This window comes from Equus quagga, chromosome 16 (genome assembly GCF_021613505.1).
Source record: "Equus quagga isolate Etosha38 chromosome 16, UCLA_HA_Equagga_1.0, whole genome shotgun sequence".
Taxonomy (NCBI): Eukaryota; Metazoa; Chordata; class Mammalia; order Perissodactyla; family Equidae; genus Equus; species Equus quagga.
In genome coordinates this window covers 22,014,070-22,028,024 of record NC_060282.1, presented here as the reverse complement: position 1 = coordinate 22,028,024, position 13,955 = coordinate 22,014,070, and the positions used below count along the sequence as shown (strand labels likewise).

Below are 13,955 nucleotides of genomic sequence, written 5' to 3'. Positions count from 1 at the left end.
AAATAAAAGAGAACCCCTCTGCCTGAGTGCCCTGAGCTGGGACATTGTTGTTTTCCTGTCTTCGAACTTGAACTGCAACATCAACTCTTGGGTTTTCAGCCTAGAACTACACCTTTGGCTCTCCGGCTTGCTGACTACAGATCTTGGGATTTCCCAGCCTCCAGAATTATGTGAGTCAATTCCTTATAATAAATCTCTTTGTCTCTCTCTCTATTCACATATATACCTCCTATTTAATATTAGAGATCTTTCTCCTATGGGGACTCTTTCTTTGGAGAGCCCTAACGCACCCACTTGTTAACCGCATGACCTTGAACAGGTACTGCAGCTCTCTGGGCCTCAGGTTCATTCGCTGTAGAGGAGGTTCAGGATATCTATCTTGCAAAAGTCTTCTGTGGACTAAACATGGAATTTAAAATGCCAAATGTGCAATAGGTGCACAATTAACATTAGCTCCAGACTTCCCTTTTGTGATAAACTGGAGAAGATATGGTAACCTGTGCCTCGGTACAGAAATAAAAACAGTATCTAATGAGAATGTTAGATATCAATGATTTAAAAAATGGCTGCCAGGGGCTGGCCCGTGGCCCAGTGGTTAAGGCTCCCCATGCTGCACTTTAGCGGCCCGGGTTTGCAGTTCTTATCTCAGGTGCAGACCTACTCCACTCATCAGCCATGCTGTGGAGGCATCCTGCGTACTAAGTAGAGGAAGACCGGCATGAATGTTAGCTCAGGGCTAATCTTCCTCCAGCAAAAAAAAAAAAGAGGAAGACTGGCAATAGCTGTTAGCTCAGGGGGACTCTTCGTCACCAAAAAAAAAAAAAAAAAAAAAGGGCTGCCATAGTTCATGAACCCTGATGGTTTCAAATATGGATCTCCAAACTGTTCTTTGCAGGGTTGAAGCAAGGACTTTTCTTTCTCTTCTTCCTCCCTTCTATCTTTATAGGACCTCCTGTAAAGCTACCAGGACAGCTTTGCCTTTACACCTGCCACACACAGGAAATGGTGGAGGCTCTATGTAAACTACCTTCTTTTTTTTTTTTTTTTTTCCTGCTTTATCTCCCCAGATCCCCCCTGTACACGGTTGTATATCTTAGTTGCATGTCCTTCTAGTTGTGGGATGTAAACTACCTTCTTTATTGTCCTCTGTGCCCAAAAGAACTTGTTTCATTTTGCCTGGGGAAATAGGAGGGGTGGGACATTGTCTCCTGCGGACTATGGAGGAAGGGCTACTTTCTTAGATCTGTGGACATCACCTGGTAATGAGTGTAAGATGGGCTCCATTCTGACTTGGGCTTTAAGAGGAGATACTCTCAGACGCCCCAAGGGCGGAAGTTTTCCTCTGAATTCACCTGGTCTTGACAAGAAACTCATTCAGGCCAAGGGGAGTTGTACTCTGATACTATGAAAGGGCTGAGTGCCTGGTGTATTGTGTGTGTTGAACCCACACAGTGCTGGGCAGTGAGCCTCAAGCTTTCATGTGCATAAAAATCATCTGGGGTGAAGCTGTGAGAAAAATACCAGTGCCTGGGATGGAGAGTCCTATTCCACAGGTTCTGGGGTAAGGTCCAAAAATCTACAGTTTTGAAGAAGAATGTCCAGAAAATTCTACTGCAGGGATGTCATGGATTTGGGGGAGAGTAATGTGGTGAAGAGGAGTGAAGGATGCTACTTTACCACCTTCTTACTTACTGTTTCTTAAGCCATCACCACGGGTTGCCTAATCTTGAGTTGACTTCTCTCCACACCCACTTGCCACCACCTTCATTCAGGTTGTCATCACCTCCTGCATAGATTAATGCAAGAGCCTTCTAACTGGATGTCTGGCCTTCTGTCTTGTCCTTCTTTGGTGCATCTTCTTGTCTTTTGTTATACAAATCTGATCACCATAGTCTCTGGTTCAAAACCTTCAGTGGCTCCCCACTGTCTGAAGAAACTCTAAATTCCTTAAAGAACTCTAAATTCCTTAAGGAGGGTAAACAAACAAGGCATTCACTTTACCAGTGGGTCCCTCCCTCACCTTTCCAGATTTACTTCCTGCTGCTTCCCCTCCCTTCTCACTCACTCTTGACCCTCTAACCATACTAGCCTTCCTCATATTCCTGAAAGGCATCAAGCTTCCTCCTCAACCTTGGCCTCAGAACAGGCTGTTCCCTCCAACTGGGACATTTCCCCAAGCCCCACCTGCCCTGATTAAGGCCGCTTCCTCTTTTAGATCTCAACTTCCTGAGGGAGATTTTCCTGATCCCTTGGAGTCATAGTTACCTTGCTCTCCAAAGCACAATTAACATCCCCTTTCACATCATTCACCATGTTACTATGATTCCTTGTCTGATGAGTATCTTCCCCATTAAAATGTAAAAGCCACGTATCTCAGAACCACTCTATCATGCTTACTGGATTTCCCCAACACCCAGTAAAGGCTTGACACACCACAGGCACTCAGTAAATACACAACTTTTTTTAGTAAATACATTTTTATAGCATGGGATACCTCTCCAAGGCTCTTATCATCTTGGCAATTTTATATTTGCTTGATGACTAAGAGAAAATAAACATACTCTGCTAACTATAACATCTGGCTCAGTTCAGAGGTCACTTACTCTTCCTGGCACATTCCTTGTAGATCAAATGCATACATGATCTTAGAACTACTTTTACTTCTGTCATTCCTCATGTCTCTTTCACTTGACTTCAAGGGCAAAGACTGTCACATTCATCCCTGCATCCTTAACACGTAGTATATAGTGCTGAGTACATGGAAGGATCTCAATAAATGTTTTTTGGATGAATGACTGTGTAATTGATACTATAAAGGGATAAACAAAAAAAGGGGATAGTAAGAATGGATGGGTTATTCCAGAGAAGAACAGAAGATTTTACTTGGCTGGGACAAAAGGCTTGGCCATTCACAGTGTAGTCTATACATGTGGTGCTTTCTGGAATTGGCATGTAACTTAGATGCAAGGAAATGAACACCTACATTATGTGAAACTTTACTCCAGAAACTGAGAACTGGTGGCCGCAAAGAAAAAGGCCACAGAGAAAGTAGATAATATACAATACCAGGGACTGAAATTGTAAAGCACATAGATGGCATATTTCTCTCTTGCTTCTCAGAAAAGCCAAAGCAGCTCAATGCATCCCTGAAGGTGCTTTGATTTTCTTTCATCAGGTCCACATGTCATTGTCCTAGTACAATTGCCTTCTAAGAAGCCCATAGGAGATCTGAACACCACAGAGCCAAGACTCCAGGGTCCAGACCTACCCAGAAGAAATGAACCAATGTCAGCTGTGGAAAAGCCATATATCATCTTTCTTCAGTGCCATATTTGTCATTCAAGATCCTTCAAATCCACAGTCAAACCACAAGGTCAAGGTGACCTAACAGTGTAATCTCATGGCCACCTTGAATTGTCCAAACAAGAGACATCACATGTATTATTTATTTCATCTACAACATTTCAATGCACAGGGAACAATGGTAAGGAATTTTGAGGCTGGTGATTTCTGCAGAGGCAGACGTGAAGCATTTGTAGTCTTTGGGGTTCCCTAAAGGTTACTCTTTGCCATGCAAAAAATGCCATTAAACTTTGAGTTGTGAAGTAATGACAAGGATATATGTTTGATAGAATATGTCCAAGTTAGAAAAATAATGTATGAATACTTCCACCATATGCTGGTTAGAGAGATCATCAGGGGTACTCAGAACAGGCAGATATTTTTCTACCATAAAGAATGGAACAGACAAGAAGCAAGGGTCCATTTATAGCCTCACTTCAAAAAAAACACCTACTTGAATGAACTGGCCATAATGGACTCCCAGAATGAAAATGAAATACAAGTGGATGATAGGTAGGGTGTATGTGTCACAATGCTAACTCCTACTGATAAGCTGACGTGAACATAAGAATTCCCTAAAGAAGTCTGTGTTTAGGCCTCTAAATATAGAGCTCACACCAATGAGAATTTCTCTGAAGGCTCAAAGACTTGATAAAATTAGAACTATTCTTGATCACAAAATTTGTGTAACAGGGTATGAAGATTTTGAAATGTGTTGGGGAAATTTCAAGAAAGTAGTTTAAGGAAATGCTATCTTGGAGGCAACTGGGAAGGGACATGTGGTTGAAAGGACATAATGAAACAACAGAATGAAGAAGTGGTAATGAAAGATCCCAATTACAGAAGAATAATCTGCAAAAAATTCTGTAAAATTACTGATTAAACATTCTCATCCACCATGAGCCCCTGGGCAATTAACTGGGTTTTAGGAGAAACGGTTCACTTCACAGGCATTTGATAGTGTCACTCAGGAGAACATTTAAGTATTGGAAATATTAGGTAAAACAACTCAAGGTAGGTGGGTGGCTTATAGATTTCAGAGCTCTTGCCAAAGGTGTGTATATACTTAAGAGCCCTCGCCATTGTCCTCACTGGTCAAGCCAATAAAAAAAGATCACAAGAGAACAAAACAGATTCTGGATGATGTTGCTCAAGGAGAAAGATTACCCAAAATGGCTTTATAGCTACTCTTATTTTTAATTATGAATCCATAAAAAAGTGATATTGCATTCACTGCTTTGAGAATATTATATTGAAAATGAAATAGAGTTAGTAACTAGGAGAAAAGGGCAATAATTAAATTTAAATCAGGAAAAACAGAGGATCCACTCTCTGTTGGGCACTGCACTAGGATGTGGGAGTACAAAACAAAATCAGAGGACAACTGAGGTTGCCCATGATCTACAGGGGAGATGGAGAGACACCGTGCCCCATGCCTTTGTAGAGGTGCCTCCTTCTACCTCATGTCACCCCTTGCCGTTTTGTCAAAACTTTTATTCTTCAAGATCTAGTTCATGTATTATGCCTTTGGCACGTCTTCCTTTATCCCACCTACTCCCAGGTGAGGCTAAGTTCCAGTTTCTGTGCGATCACTACATATCTGTGCATCTTTGTAATGCACCTGCCCTCAGTGCTAAATTGGGTGCGCCTTTTTGTCCCTAGTACCTACCACTGAGCCTCATGCTCATTGGATGAAAGAACAAATGGATACTTGTGTAATGAATAGAACTTTATTAATATGAAAAAAGTGTTTAGTAATGCAGAAGAGGGAATGATTGGTTCTGCCTGAAAGAGGAGGTGAGATGATACCTCACCAAGGTTAGGTCCTTTCATGAGTTTTATTATGCCATATTCATAACAACTCTGTGAAATAGATCCTATCCCCATTTTTACAACTGAGGAATCTTAATTTCTGACAAGTGACTTGCCCAAAGGTAATACCTCTATGAAATGTCCAGAATGGCTTTCTACGGAATGCTAAAGAGTTTGGATTTTATTCCGTAGGCAATTGGGAGCCATCAAATGTTTTAAGGAGGGAAATCATGTGGTCAGAAATATATTTAACTTACCTGTGATAAAAGAAGTAGGAAGTTAATTAAAGAGGAATGAATGGGGCAGATCAGAGACTAGAGATCAAATACTAACTAGGAGGGTGTTCCAATGGCCTACATAGAAGCTAAAGACGGATGAATTAAGAAAGGCAAGAGTGGTGATGAGGCACGCAAAGACTGGAAACCCATTTTACCAGCTGAATTCAGAGGATTTGGTCACTGATTGGTGAGGGGAAAAGAGTAATCACAGGTGACTTCGAGCCTCTACATTAGGTGATGGAGTGAGTAACGGCATTACTAGCCTTGAGAAGAAACACAGAGGGAAGAATAGGCTGGGGAGATGGTGAGAAAGACAATGGGGTTAATTTGGGATGTTTTTAATTTGAGATGTCAATGGAATATTCAGGAGCCCACATCTTTTAGGGAGACTAAAATGAGGATCCGAAGCTTCAGAGAGGTCTAAGATGTATTTGAGAGTCACTATGAAGAAGGGGGTGGTGAAAGCAATGGGAATGGATGAGATTCTCCAGAAAGTATGCAAAATGAGAAGATCTAAGTGCACCACTCCCAGTGGGCATCAACATTTGGGAAGAGGTAGAGGAAGGCAGCTTGCCACCAGCCTGAGAAGGAGAGAGTAGGAAGAAAAGAGGAGAACCAAGAGAGTCATTATCATGCTCATGAAAATAGATAAGTACCAGGGAGGAGGAGCTCAAGGTGATCCAACGACGAGGTAGAAGAGCCAAGTATGAGGAGAACTGATATGTGAACACCACGTCTATAATACTCACGGCACAATTAAAGACACGAAGGACCCTGGAAATTCAAATAGTGTAATTTGAGAGATATGAGAAAAGGCCATCAGACAGACCTCCCATAAGCATAAAGGGAATCTGACTGGCTCATGTTTTCTTTCCCAGGAACTGGAAGCGTTACTAGATTTTCTTCCTCAGAAGAGAGATAAAGGAAGTATTTCTCAGTGACAATTGGGGAAAGCCATATCCTAGTGCCTGGTATCTAGATGCTAAGAAAATTTTTATCAGATTAATGAGTGAACTGTAAACAAGTGTGACCTGAACTTACTTTGAGACAATTTACTACAAACTCTCAGGAAAGCAGTGGCCTCTTAAAATGATGGTGGCTCCAAGAAGCACTAGGTGGGACTTCTACAAAGACACAGTAATTTTCAGATAACCTCCAATATTTTTATATGTATTAAAGCCTCTAATACTGTTATTCTGCTTTTATAATCTTAAGAACACTGGCCTGGCAGTTTCTTATAAAGTTAAACATATACTTACGATACAACCCTGCAATTCCACTTCTAGGTACTTATCCAATGAAACAAAAACTGATGTTTATACAAAAATCTGTATGTGAATGCTTAGTGTAGCTTTATTAATATTTGCCCAAACTGGAAACAACCCAGATGTCCCTCAACTGGCGAAGGGATAAACTATGGTATATCCATCCAATCAAAACTAAGCAATGAAAATGAACGAAACAGCAATACACGCCACAGCATTGACAAGTCTCAGTGCGTTACAGTAAGGAAAAGAAGCCAGACTCTACGATTCCATTTACACGACATTCTCGAAAGGGCAAAACTAAAGGGATAGAAAACATATCAGTGGCTGCCAGAGGCTGGGGGTAATGAGAGGGGTTGACAATAAAGGGGTATCATGAAGAGTATTTTTTGAAGTAATGGAACTTTTATATCTTGACTGTGGTGGTGGTTACACAACTGTGTGCATTTGTCAAAACTTGCAGAACTGTACACTAAAAATGGTGAATTTTACTACATGTCAATTATATCGTAATGAAAAACAATGAGAAAAAAGAATTCTGGTCTGAGAATTAGGAGAATTGGGATCTAGTTTCAGTTATGCCACCAACTAGTTCTGTAACCATGGACTATCCTCTAATCCTCTTTGGGTCTTGGTGCCGAAATCTGTAAATAAGATTGGAAGATTTCTCAAAGAGTCTGTTGCTGTGTTCTATAAAGACTTCCTTCTTCAAGCAAGGTGGTGGGCCAGATGGCCAATTTCAATTCAGATGGCCTACTTGAGTTGCTGAAGTATCATTGCGGGGGTGACTGGACTAAAATACACATGGTCTGTACACATGGTTCTGAAAAGTCTTCTTGGATTGCGAAGTAGTGTTTCTAATTTGTGTCATTCCAAAAGATGGATCTTTAGGAAGGTCCATCTGGTCATGCAATTCTCAACTAAAATTTGACATATATATTTGGACAATGTAGAAAAAGTCCTTCGGGAAACACTAATGTTTAATGAGCTATAACTGGCTTTGGTAAACAGTCATGCTCTTCTTTTTTCATTTTGTAGGCACTAACTAAAAAGGCTTTTGAAATGTAGGTATTTACTATCTTCATCTGCCTTATACTCCAGTGGGGATACTGCTCTCTATGCATGAATTTATCCAATCCTCATTGTTGCTGTTAAATCTTTACACTATACATGTATTTGTAGCTAAGAAAGACATTGAAAAGGACACCCTAGGAGTGGCTCCATACTGTAGTGTCCCTGGGGTTGAGTGAAGCATTTACAGCTCAAAAGAGAAGATATTAAGAAAAGAAACAATAACCTTGGTGATAATGATGTCAAAAATTTACATCTTTGACTTTGTAAAGTAGGGGTCCACAAACTACGGCCCAACAATTGTGTTCATAAATAAAGTTTTATTGGTACACTGCTACTCCCAATTCATTTAAGATTGTCTGTGGCTGCTTTCGCACCGTATGGCCTGCAAAGACTAAAATACTTACTATCTGGCCCTTTACAGAAAATGTCTGTCTGCCATGAACTATGCTATGTGGTTTCCACACAAAATCTCATTTAATCATCTTAGTACTGCCATGAAATAGGAATTATTATCCCCACTTGACAGATCAGAGGTGGTGAAGCATAATGAATAAAAGTCTATTGTGGAGTCAGACAGACCTGCACTATGCTTTTTACCAGTTGTCTGACTTTGGGTCTGTTACTTAAATTCTCCATCCTCAGTTTCCCTATATGTAAACTGGGGCTAACAACAGTACTGATCGTGGTAGGGTAAATGTCAGGAGTTGACATGACCATCAGTACAGTGCCTTGTATATAGTACAGTTTTCTTTTTTTTGGTGAGGAAGATTGTCCCTGAGCCAACATCTATGCCAGTCTTCCTCTATTTTGTATGGGGGATGCTGCCTCAGCATGGCTTGATGAGCAGTGTGTAGGTCCATGCCTGGGATCCAAACCCGTGAAACCTGGACCACCAAAGTGGAGCACATGAACTTAATCATTATGCCCCTGGGCTGGCCCTTGTGTATGGTACACATTTAATACTCATCAGCTATGTGAGAAATAGTCAGCTTTCAGTATCCCTGGGGTATTTTTTTTCCTAGAAATACGGTCCATTAATGAAAAGCTAAGGATGCCCCTCATACACAGGATTATGGATTAATTTGAAGGATCCCAAAATAGTTTGCATCACTGCTGTGTGTTACATAAGGCACCTTTTTCCCTGTCTCTCATAAATCAAGCAGAAGGAAAGTGTAATAATGACGTTTCCAGCTCTGTACTACATTTCCCAAGAGACAATTGGAGGTGCCCTGACAGGGCTGTTTCCTGCAGGAAAGTGCAAACAAGCAAGCCCACCAGACCACCACCCTTGCTGCTCTATGGATGGTTCACAGAAGACACAAAAGGCTACGTGGAGGAAGGAAACACTTCAAAGGCACCAAGGGGAACAAAATTAAAGCAGGGCCAAACATTGATTGATTATGTTGCCTGCAAATGTCAGGTGGTTACCGGGCCATTGTAAATGAAGGCCAAGAGAAATCAGAGACCAGGATTTCACCTGAAGGACAGTTCTGGCTTTAGATGATGATGAGCTGTTTCAGGATTTTGGTCACGATTCATTGACAGTGCCAATAAACTGATATATTCACTATACATTCATTATACACATTTTTAAAATGCCTTATAGTTTTTGTCTGTTGATCAGCATCCAGAAGGAGAAGAACAAGTGAAAGGAGGCAAAGACCTCATCTTCCTTGTGTTCAGATAACCCACAGTAGCCAGGACCAGCTCTGAGGTCCATCTATCACCATTTTGGCCCTATTCCTGTCCTGGGACCTCCTGACCAACTGGGTGAAAATGACTGGTGCAGAATTAAAAGCTTAAGACAAATTTTAAAACAGCAACCAAAAGGTATAAAAGTAGGCTTAATTATCTATTATTTTATTTACTCTAGAAACACAGTAGAATAAGCTTTCATTCAGATGGGTGTACCTAATTTCGAAGTCTGATTACATACTGATGCAACTGATTTGATGTGGGTGTGTTTAATTTCTACATCGAAAAGAATATTGTTTCCTTGAGAGAAAATCTTTAGAGTCCATTCATTTGTTTTATTTTGGGGTTGATTTCCAAGTTTGTGGCAGGTTCTTTTGGATGCCTCCAGTGAGGGCAAGTTTGCCCCTTTTTTTTTTTTTTTTTTAAGATTTTATTTTTCCTTTTTCTCCCCAAAGCCCCCAGGTACATAGTTGTGTACTCTCAGTTGTGGGTCCTTCCAGCCATGGCATGTGGGACGCCACCTCAGCATGGCCTGATGAGCGGTGCCATGTCTGCACCCAGGATCCGAACAGGCAAAAACCTGGGCGAGGAATCAGAGTGCGCGAACTTAACTGCTCAGCCACAGGGCTGGCACCCAAGATCGCCTCTTTTGAGGGTAGCTTTCTTCTTTGGAAATGGTAGCGCAATTTAGCTCTAGATCTTGTAAATAAAGTAGGTCATCAAGCATAGTAAAAACATGGTGGGTCAAAAATAAAGCTTGAAACAAACCCAGTTAAAAAACAAGTAAAAGATCTGAATAGATGTTTTTCCAAAGAAGATATACAATCAGCGGATAAACACGTGAAAAGGTGCTCAACATCATTAGCCATCAGGGAACTGCAAATCAAAATCACAATGAGATACCACTTCACACATACTAGAATGGTTATAATCAAAAAGACAGACAATAACAAATGTTGGCAAAGATGTGGAGAAACTGCAACCTTTACACATGGCTTGTGGAAATGTAAAATGATACACCTGCTTTGGAACAGTCTGGAAGCTCCTTAACAGTTACACGTGGAGTTATCATATGACTCAGCAATTCCACTCCTAAGTATACACCCAAGAGAACAGAAAACAGGTCTACACAAAAACTTACACGCAAATGATCAAAACAGCATTATTACAATAGTCAAGATTCAGAAACAACCCATACGTTCATCAACAGATAAATGGATAAATAAAACGTGGTACATTCATACAATGGAATATTATCTGGCAACTAAAAAAAATGAAATACTCACACATGCTTACAACATGGGTGAACCTTAAGAACATTATTCTAAGTGACAGTAGCCAACTGCAAAAGACCACATATCGAACGATTCCATTTACAAGAAATGTCCAGAATAGGCAAATAGACGGAAAGTAGATTAGTGGCTTCCAGGGCTGGTGACTGGGGGGTGATGGGCGGAAATAGAGAATGACCGATAATGGGTAACAGGTTTCTTTTTGGAGTGATGAAGATGTTTTAAAATTAATTGTGGTGACAGTTGCATAACTCTGACTATACTAAAAATCATGGAATTGTACCCTTTAAGTGGGTCAATTATGTGTTATCTGAATTATATCTCAACAAAGATATCATAAAAAATAAGGCTTGGTTTTCAAATTAATAAGGTCGATTTAATTTTATGGCTTCTATTACTGATAGCTAACCATGTTCTGTACTTACTGTCACACTGCACTGAGTGATTTATATATTTTAGTTCATTTAATTCTTACAACATCCCTATGAGGTGAGTAGATTTATTGATCTCCCTTTCAGAGATTAGGAAATCAGAATGCAGAAAGATTAAGTAACTTCCTTAAAATAATACAGTGATAACTGTTGGGGCCGAGATTTAAAATTCAGGCTTGTCTGATGCTAAAATTCACTTTCTCCTTGTTTCATTAAAAATTTTATTTTAATAGTTATTATCCTTACATACTTCAAAATTTGAAGTGACATGAAAGGCATAGATCCTCTTTCCACCCATCTTCTTCCCTCTCCTACAGGTGCTGGTGGCCTTAGCTTCTTGTGCACCTTCCAGCATTTCCTTACGTAAACAAAGCACATACGATGTACATTATTTCTCCCTCTTCCATTCAGATGAAGCAGCCCCTGCACCTTGTTCTTCACCTTGCTTTCTTCACTTCACATGGCAGCTCAGACATCCTTCCATATTACTATTCCTCGTTCTTGTGTTCATAGCTCCAGAGTACTCCAGTGCCTGCACGCGCCATCATCTATTGAGCTGCCCCGCTAAAGATGGACAGTTAGATTCTTTCTAAACTTTTGCTATTCAAACAATGAAAGCTTATGTTTTGAAATCGCCTCCAAAGGCAAGAAGGAAACACAGAAGAAATTTAATCATTTGTGAAATAAATCCCTTTCCTCAAAAATTGGCTACTTTGAAGGCAATAACCCTCATTTAAATGTATTAAGTGGGAAATATTTGTTAAAAACAAACAAACTAATTGGATTACACAAGAGTCACAGTCCCATGTGGGCTGGTGAGGATATTCTATCTCTAGAGACTAGAGGTGCAAATGACACTCTTTAAGAGGGAAGCTCAGAGACTTGCAAAAACTAACATTCTAAGACCTTTATTTATACTTATTTGGTATATTATTTCCACTGATTAATATCTGTAGAGATGAGGAATCAAATATTCCATACTGAATCACATATCACCCTTATGGCGAATTTCTATATGACATATATGTTGAGCCAGTCAGTTCACTTGGGTAGAATGGATTTCCAATTCTTATTATAGTAAACCTAGACCCAAAATATTTTAAAGCCACCCCAGCTGTCTTTAGAACTTCTATTATCCATCATAAAAATAACTTGTCAGGTTTTTGTTTCATTTTTTTAAAAAGAAACCATCACTTCAATAAGGCTATGGATTTTCCAAAGGCTGCCAATATGAAATGAGTTTGAACATTAACATGTAAAGGACGAGCAATAAAAAAGGTAATATGAGTGCAGACAAAATATCCAAGAGCTAGAAAACATGATCTCTTCTAAAGGGAACAGAATGAAAGAATTCAAAATGCACAGCTTTTCAAAGCTAAAGAAAGTGACAACAACTGAACTGAAAAGGCTGAACTTAGCATTACCTTCCCAGAACACAAACGTATATTTAGCTTAATAGACTTGAGTACTATCTCAGGAAAAATCTTATATATTATGCATCTAGGGCAATGAAAGCTGTAGAAAATGATTTTGCAAAGCAAACACTGTGCGGGCTGACAGTAGCAGAGGAAAGAGTCTACGGCACATGTGATGAGTTTGGGTCTCATTTTCTATATATCATCACAGGAGGAAAACAAAAGAGCGGAGGAAACCTCGGACTCTAAATAAAACCTGGCAGAACGATGCTTGTGGTTGAAACTTAAAAAACGTGTACGTATTTTCTGATTATAACCATAATGTGGATTTACACCGGAAAATATAGAAAAATACAAAGAACACAATTTAAATCACCCACGATCCCAACAACCCAGAGAGAACCATTATCAAACTATCAGCATATTCATTTGCAGCCCCTTTTCTATGTACCTATAAAAATATGTTCTTTTTACAAAATTGGGATCATATTATAAATAAAATTTTATACACGCATACATTTTATACATATTATAAATAAAATTTATACCTGTTTTCTCTACTTCCTAAGTACTTCTTGAGTACTTTCCCATGTTGTCATATATTCTTTGCAGATGTAATCCAATGACGGCCTTATATTGGATCTTACGAATTTAAGCAGAATTATGATTCTTTCCATATTGCTGGACCTCTAGGTTGTTCGTTATTTTTCAGTTTTATAAATAGCACTGCAGTGGACTTTCTTGTAATAAATCTTTGGATCTCTACTTACTTCTTAAGAGAAACTTAGAAGAATACCAGATTCAAATTTAAATTACTCAGTGTACCTGAACCTATAAATTTACCATTGGAAATCTCTGGAGACAAAATGCAAATAATACATATGAAACAAACAATACTATTTTCATACCACTTGCACTCTATATTTATCCTTCTAGAGCTGTCATCTTTCAGGCGGTGCATTACCTCCTCTAGGCAAATGGACTATTACTGGTTAATCTAAATGCAATAACATGAAACTTGGCTGACCTAGTTTCCTCAGTATCAGTATGCAAGCAATTACAACATTCTACAGATTGAAAAATACCCAAGGATCTCAAAAATATATATTTTATCATCCTTTCATTTCAAATGATGTACAATGGGCATTAAAATAAAATAAAGGGTTATAGCCAATGGAGGTTGGTAGCAACCAAATCTTATGTAGATATACAAAGTTATATAGAGTGTAATTTAAGGTTTTCTTCAAATTCCAGCTTTATTTTGTCACTTCCATAGTTACAAGGCTCTTAAATGCTCTTGACATATTGACGTCATTAATGATTCTTGTTTAGAATTATATTGTCTTAATAT

At 39.3% G+C, this 13,955-nt stretch overlaps 1 protein-coding gene across 3 annotated transcripts in view; it reads right to left on the bottom strand.

Annotated features, from left to right (window-relative positions):
* Positions 1-13,955, bottom strand: part of SAMD12 (sterile alpha motif domain containing 12) — a 382,037-nt gene that overhangs the window by 149,966 nt on the left and 218,116 nt on the right. The gene's annotated exons all lie outside the window — the stretch shown is intronic.